The following is an 8,420-nucleotide window of genomic DNA, read 5'->3' on the forward strand; positions in this document are numbered from 1 at the left end:
GGAGAATAATGTTTGTTCCCAAGATTGGTCCACTAGTGTTGGATGATATACTGTGAGAAGATTCCCATTCACATGTATTTCTCACACATTTATTGTATGGTGGAGTGAAAGTATTTCACAACCATAGGTTTGAGGATCTGCAGGGTTTGGGTTTGGCCCTCGCCCTTTCTCATTACACGGTTTGTTGGCTGTGAACAAGCATCGGGCAAGTCAGCGTGATTGTTTACTGCGTCTGTGAGAAAGCATGGAAATCAAAACAAACAGCAAAACAAAGGCCTGACTATGAAGATCACTTTCACAACAAATAATTACAATGGTTTTTGTTTTTTATGTTCACGGGGCTTTCTCAGAAGCTAAAAAGGTCTGAGGAGGATGAACTTAGACCAACCCTGTCTTCTAAAAATTACGTTCATACAAACTGGCTTCCCAGTTATGTTGTGGTGAAACGTAATCTCTGACTGGATTAAATTCAGAGGTTTGTTTTTTGAATGAATAAGTAAAAACACATTAACAGCAGCAGAGTGTCCAGCAGGGAGCGGTCACACATGCCAAAGTTTAATAAGTATATTTTATCAGAAAAAAAAATCTTCCTGATTGGTTCAATATCAACATTTTTGCTGTTTGGCAAATTTGTAAAATAAAAATACAAATAAAAAATGTATTTTCTGTTGTAAATTGTATAGAAACATCATTTCAAGGTGCAGTGAGGCTTTGAGAATGCTAACGATGACAATGCTAACATGCAGATGATGTTCACCATGTTAATAATAAAGCGTCTTAACATGCCAACAGCGGCTGATTTGGATGAAACAGATAATGCTAATGGAAATGACATCGGTTTCTCAGGTGAACCAAAGTGTTGTGACCAGATAACGGCACCAAAGTTATTAGAATTTATCCTCAGCAGGGCGTAAATTCATGATATTCTGTCTAATAGTTGTTTCACCTGCTTGTGGCTCTGCTGGAAAAGTCAGAGCATCATTAGAGAACAGACCAGCCCAGCCAGTCACAGAACAAGGTTCTCCAGTATGACTAGAAATGATGCAGATCTACACAGAAACTTGTCGTTAGCATAAACTGTTGTTTTAAAGTTGCCAGTAAACACATGAAAAAGCAAGAGGAATTTGTAAACGAATGAGGTAGAAGAAAATGACCTGGGTAATTTAGAATGAAGCTGATTTAACACTGTTAAATCCAGATTTAGGAGATAACTTGAGTAGAAAAGAAGAAGGCGGCTTCCATAATCTCTCTGTCTGTTTTTTAAATATGAAAGTCTGTTTTATTAAGCAACAAAAAGCGAAACTAATTTCTTTTAGTTGATGCTGTTTTTTAGTTCTTTGTTTCTTTAACATGTTCTGTAAAGCAAAATTGTGCTTTGAAAGAGAAACCAGATGAAGACAGATGAAGTAAGAATAAGACCAGATACATGACATGAAAAGTGAGAGAGAGAAAGGCAGAAGTGAAGGAAGCAATAGCCCAAAAAGAGAGAAAGCAAGAGGAAGAGAGGAAACAAAAACTAGCGAGAGGAGACAGCGAGCCAGAGAGGACCATTCAGCTCCAGTTGGTTATCCAATCTGTGTTCTCAGTCTCCCAGTCAAGTAAAAACCATCAAAGCTTGAGGTTTGGGGACTCAAAAGTCAGTTCAATCTCCAGCAATTTCCCACATCCTTTCAAGGGCTGCCAGACGTTTATTTGTTTTGGATTAATCTAATTAACCCCCCCGTTCCCCCGTGTCGCACACAAGAAGCGAGTCACAGTGAAAAGATGACAAGGCCTCTGCTTCTCATACATCCATCTTGGCCCGCCCAGTGCGGTGGCTCATTGATTTCATATCAGTGGATTATATTTTGCTTCAGCCTGACATGTAAATCCCCCTTTAACAGTTCTCACGAGCACATCAGCAAACAGTCTGCAGTCCGTGAGCTCAAAGCATGTGCAATGTACATTTTACATCTAGACTTATACATGCACTTTTAATGTTTTATTAGTTTTTAACTCTATAGGTATTTATTAGTGTTGTTTTCCCTCAGCAGTTCCCTCAGATCATTTATCTTTATGGTGAATAAAGTTTCAATACTAAATCAATACAACACAAATGGGTGAAAACAAGCTGTTTAATTTATCCTCAGAGGTTTTTTTCCAGGTCTAGGAGAAAGAGTTACCCCGTTTAAAAACAACAATCAAAACAACAAGCATTTATGGACTCAACATATTTCCCTCAGGGATTTATTTTAAGACAAAATCCCCCTGCGACTTTAATAGAAAGAGTTTCTCAGTTACAAATAAGATTTCCAGTCGTGTGTTGCAACATAACCAGTTTGTCATGCAGTGTTGAGTCCCTTAAATCTCCTAAATCCTAAACTATTCCAAAACTCCAGCTTTGACTTTGTCGTTGACCCTGATGCAAATGCTGAAATCACGCAGTTTGTTTTAAGTGGCTTTTTAAAGATCCTCGCTTTGGATCATAAAAGATCCTCAGTCAATAATGGGCCGTATAAAACTTCACTCACAGTATAAACCAGGTTTTCACAAACCAACTTTCCAAGCAACCCAGAGCCATAACTCCTCTGGCGTCGATATTTTTTCATATGACAGAAGTCACAGTAAAAATGATGTGTGAGTATGTAATACATTAGTGTTCCAGCCATACTAAAACGTCCCATAAATCCTAGGGGTTTTCTGTTTCATATACTACATCTCCCTTCATGAGCAAAAGACGAGAAAAAATCTGAAACGTATTGTGAAGATTTGCCGATCAAACCCAGATGGGACCAAATCATTTTTCAGGGTCTGGATTGATGAATAATGTGCTTTCTGATTTGGCATAAGAGCTTGAATTTTAACAATCATTCACATGAGGGCACTCAGAATAAAAACGTATCTCTTGGAAATCATGATGCAGTCATATAAAAAGTACTTTGGGACAAAAATATTTGACTAGCTCATGGTATCAATCATCACAGTCAGCGTATCAGTCTTATCTTTTGTGGAGAGTTTTAGCAGGACTGAACAGGGTCTTTTATTTTCACTTAAACAGTCAAACATTAATATTCAGCAGATAATAATAAAATCCTCCCCAACACAACCTACACAAAGCTCTCGTCCTCTGTGCACTGTAGTGATGTGATGGGGCTACACACCTTTTCACTGGTGGTTTTCATTCAAGGTTAGTTCCCATTTTGCACCTGCAGAGGTCAGTCTAGCTCCCTGTGCCAGCAGCCGCTGACCACCACAACTGGTGACCTGCAGCGAAGACGGACAAGAAACCAGCAAGTGTCAAGGGGAGGAAACGTGTTTCTGGAAGTGCTCACATTCAAATACTGCCCCCATTGGTTTTAAATAATAAAGTATTATGTACATTGATCCATTTCCATTCACTGGAGTCAACTACTGACCTCCAAGGTGTTTAGGGCTTAGGGACCACTAAATAAAACATAAAAGTGTATTTTAATGTTGAATAAATATGGAAGTACTGTACACAGAAAAAGGTGTGAGGTACTTTTGAGGTATTTTATGTTACATAGTACTTCTACTCCACTACACTTAAACGGGAAATATTATTACTACATTGCAGAGACAGTTATGGTAATGGGTCTTCAGATTAAAATTTTAGACACAAAATATGTGATCAGTATTTCTCTGTTACAAACGATTCATAAAATGATAATTTGCTACAATATTATGTTAATGCAACTACGACTATATTTAAATTATATCCTAAGATGATTTTTAATAATACAACACTCACGCTTTGTGTATCTTTATTTGAGGGAGCCTTAAAATGAAGTATGCCTTCACTTCTGTATCAGTACATAATAAAATATATAAGCTGACATTTATTTTATGTATTTCTGGGAGCAGCTTTAATTGAGGCTTTTTAAACAATCTAAGACATCAAACGAGGTTTTGGAATCAGCTGAGCATAATGAAAACAAAACAGTGTTTCCTCTGATGTCCAACAAATGTACTGGGAGAGATGCATCAAAGAAGAGCCAAAGGCAAACAACTTTCCACCCACAGCGTCTCTGAAAGACCTGAAAGCAATGCAGCTAAAAGACACGTGACAGTGCGGAATAAAAGTTTCTGCCTCTGGCTAAAAATCTGCTGTCCGTTCTGCTTTATCTCAGTTTCAGGGATTATTCAAAGCAGGCATTCTGGGAAATGTAGTAAGTTGTGAATGTAAGTGAACTGAAGGTGAAAATTTTCTTTATAATTACTGCCTTTCATTGTTTGTAATCTTCTGCTACCATCACCTCCAACTAGCATGTGGGTAAACTCTTAATAATCAAATAACATGATTAAAAGTTATTTTCCTAATAAATTAATTTAATTTAAAAAACAAACTCAGATATTTGCTCGGGGATAAAAATGCATAAAACGTCTTAAAAGGTACTTTTTTCAATTACCCTTCGATTAAACTCTAAACTTGAACTCGGGATGTTTTTTAAAATCAGAAATCCTCTGTGTGAGTCTTTCCCTCCATGGCTGCTGCCAGTTTGCCAGGATGTTTTCTTTGTCCTGCACGACACTCCCTGCATTTAACCTTGGCTTTAGACACGGTTGTTTAGATTCTCCGATGCTTATGAAATCCAACAACATCACACAGAGCACACGGTTTTTTAACTACACGTATTCTTTGCCTGTTTATTTTTACAGTAAAGTTCTGTGGAGATGTCCAACAAGACGATAACGTCTCCTATGTGTCTGTCTTTGAAATGTTTGGAAAGTGCTGGGGAAAAAAAGCTGCAGTTGAAATAACTACTCTGTGTCCCCAGCTGTCAGTTTCTAAATGTAGACATTTTGCAGTGTTTCGCCAATACGCTGGCTCATTAAACATTTTCTGCGTGATGGAGACTGTCAAGTGTCAGTCACCATAAACAAAGATGCATTTCTGCACCAGTTACAGTCTAAAAGGTGCCTGTAAACTGGGGAAGGGAGATTTTTAGAGTTTTGTCAATAGCTTTGTTTTTCAGCTGGACTTCCTCCCTTCACGAGTAATCAGCATGTTATTTTCTGCAACATGGCACAGTGTCAGCTCCTCTTCACTTTCTGACATGGAGCCTTCATCTGAACAGAAGAAAGAAGCATTTTGAAGATGGTACAAGGGGTTTAACGTGGTTTCATTCCTCTTTACTGAAGGGGAGTTTTGTCAAATCATAAAGAAACTTTCAATAATTTAATTTTTCTGAAAATGAAAAAACAGCTAATTGAGCTAATTAACTAGACAGGACATAACGGAGGTTGTGCATAAACAAGCGCTTTTTATGAAAATGTAAACATACCGAGTGATGTTTGGACTGAGCTTCACTTTTCTAACCTTTTTCTACTAATTTTCACTCCTTGCCTTTAGGTTGTGTGTGAGTGTGTAAGGGTGTGGGTGCGTGAGGGTGTGTGTGTGTGTGTGTGTGTGTGTATAGCTGTGGACACAAGCACATGCATGTAATGTGCACACGATTATATGTCTTTCTTGTTTCCATCCAGATGTTTGTCTGCACACATGTATGCACGTACTGTAGGGCCAATACTGACTCCTTAATCTCCAACTGCATGGACTGGCATGGAAACACACACACACACAAACACACATAGATTCCCCCCCCCCCCCCCCCCCCCCCCCCCCCCAAACCTAAACAATGATCCATCATATGAATCCACATCCTCCTCTGGGCCACATCAGTCCCTTTGCTGTGGAAAAACTGATCCCAGAATCGGCTGCTAACTGTCAACTTCAGGACTCTGAGCCGCCCACTCACCACTAGAAAGAGACCACTGTGGACGCACGCATTTAATAGGCCTGCCATCAGAGTAAATGGTGGCTTAGTTTGAGAGCGCTCTGATCTTCCTCTAGATTTGTGATGCTTCTCTTTTTGCAAATCCCCGAGAGGAGCGAACACAATGGTGGATGTGTTGAGGCTGTAATTGTGATTTTAGTTTTAGTTTTGCTCCTTGTCATTGGAGGTGAATTGTCTGGCGTGTCGCAGCTGTCATCGGGGTTTGTGTGCGGTGTGCGTGCGCTCGCATACATGTAGGTCTCTGCTCCTTCCTCTCGGTGGATGAAACACGCAGCAATTACAACTGGCTGCTGGCAGTGACTTCAGATCCAAGTGGAGATACCACCATTGGAGAAACAAGCCGTAGTTGCTGATTGAGGGCAGAAAATTAAAACTTCATGTTCCATTTAGGTGACGAGAAAGAACCTCAAGATCTGATTTGAAAAGACGTGGTGGAGGTGGATGTACAAATTTTATGTTATGGTAAAATATTACATGGAAACGTGTCTTTTTTTTCTTAAAAGTGATGCTTTGGAGAATGAATCGTGTGTGTGTGTTCATCGTCATTATTATCAGCCTCTACCACTGTGCCCTTGAGCTGCCCACGGCTTCAGTATGGTCGTGGCCACCCACACACTCTGCCCTGCTCTGCCATTTTTATCAAAGTCCACATAATGGAGCATCTGGGGACTATGTATGGCTAACTCATTAGCATCACCACAAGCTCCTCTTTGTGCCAGATACAAAGAGATATTTCTATTTAACCATTTTCCAGCCCCCACTATGTAAAGGTGGACACAGCTAAGATAAATGTTGAGTTTTGGTTCAGTGACAATTTTAAACAACATGGTTTTTAAATCCTACTGGTGCGTTTTATTCTAAAGGGTTGTAAATGGGTTTCCAGCTCTTCCAAAGTGTGAAAAGTGCAAATAGTACGAAATAAAAACAGTTTTTCTTAAAGCTACAGCAGCTAGAAGTCGCTGTTTTTTGATGTGACCTGGAATTACAACATTTACTCTGCAAAGTAGGAAAATGTTTCTGTTTCTGTAAAGACAGATGAGCCAACAGTTGCTTTATGTTACAGCTAAAGAGAAGTGTGTCAGAATCGTACTGTAAACTGTGCCACCACCATCAGACTTTTGTACATTTCAATGTGGTTTCGCCATTGAAAGCAGATGACTGTATGAATTCATTAGAGCCCAAAGCCAACAAGGCGAAATTATGCAGAAGCAATGCAAGATGCAAAAAATAAATAAACTAAAAAAAAAAAAATCAAATTTAAAACTGAGCAGATCTCTGACATCAAACGGGGGATAAAACAGAGAGGGGAAAACAGAGGAAAAGTTTTTTTTTCATGCAGCGTGTTGTGTTCTGGGACATGAAGCCCTGGGCAGGACCTTCATCAGAGACACAGCCGGGCCTCTCTGGCTGTGGTGAACACACTAACCACTAATATCACGTTGGTTCAGCAGAGGAGAACAACAGCACGGCCACACTAACCAGACAGCTGCAGCTTCCTGCATCACAATATGCTGCAGGAGAGATTAGCCACTCAGCTAGCATAATAGCAACAAACAACAACAGCACTGATGACAATAGAACAAATAATTATCATAATTACACTGAAATCACCAAACTGCTACAGCCACAGCTGCTGCTATGGAAAAACTGCATGTAGTAAGAACATACACACATAATCAGAGCAGTGCTAGTTTCATCATAGATATAGTGGTTTTTACATCCAATAGTTTTCAATGCAAGCTCAGATACTGATAATTAAACTGAACAATCCAACATGTGGGTTCTCTTTACTATATTGGACATGTACAGCATATCAGCCATGTGAGTGTGTGTTTTTTCTACTGGGCATACCTCACCTCACTGTGACTGCTTGTGTAAATATTCATGTACATGGTAAATCCTCTCATTTTCAGTCTCAGCTGCTCCAGGACGTCCCGATGAGCTAAAACTGCTTTGGAAATTTTATTCTTGAAATAAAACAGTGGGAGCTGATATCACCACACAGAGCTGAGACTGCAATGGAAAAAAAAAAGTGTGTGAGAGTGTTTAGTGCTGGCTTATTCAAATCTAATGTATCAAGCTTTAAAGAGCAGGCACGTTGCCTCAATTCAGTGAGATTACACTGGTAAAAGGTTGCATGTGCACGTTTGCATGTGTGTGTCTATGTGCATGTGTGTGTATGTGTGTGAGAAGTGAGGAGTGAATGGTTTGGCTCCACATCAAAGGCCCCTGCGAGTCTCTGCATTAACGAGGCCCTTTGTTTCCTGCCTCCCAGATTACAGCACGTCTCTCCCTGTGCTGAGTGTGTGGGTGTGTGTGTGTGTGTGTGTGTGTGTGTGTGTGTGTGTGTGTGTGTGTGTGTGTGGAGGGCACAGTAACCTGTAGACTGAAGGGCTTGGTTCTGATCCCGCTCCTCATCTTCCTCAGCTAATGTAACCAAAACAAACTGATCCAAGGACAGTTTTTCAGACTCATTTCTGTAGTTAAAAACTTTTTAATCTCATTGGTGTTTTGTTTGATTTTTTCATGCCAATTACGACTTTGTATATCTCCTAATTTTAGCTATAGAGACAACACTGTGTACAGTGATGGTTTATATGTAAACCCTTGATACAAATGCTCCAGTGA

Source organism: Mastacembelus armatus, chromosome 14 (genome assembly GCF_900324485.2).
Source record: "Mastacembelus armatus chromosome 14, fMasArm1.2, whole genome shotgun sequence".
Taxonomy (NCBI): domain Eukaryota; kingdom Metazoa; phylum Chordata; class Actinopteri; order Synbranchiformes; family Mastacembelidae; genus Mastacembelus; species Mastacembelus armatus.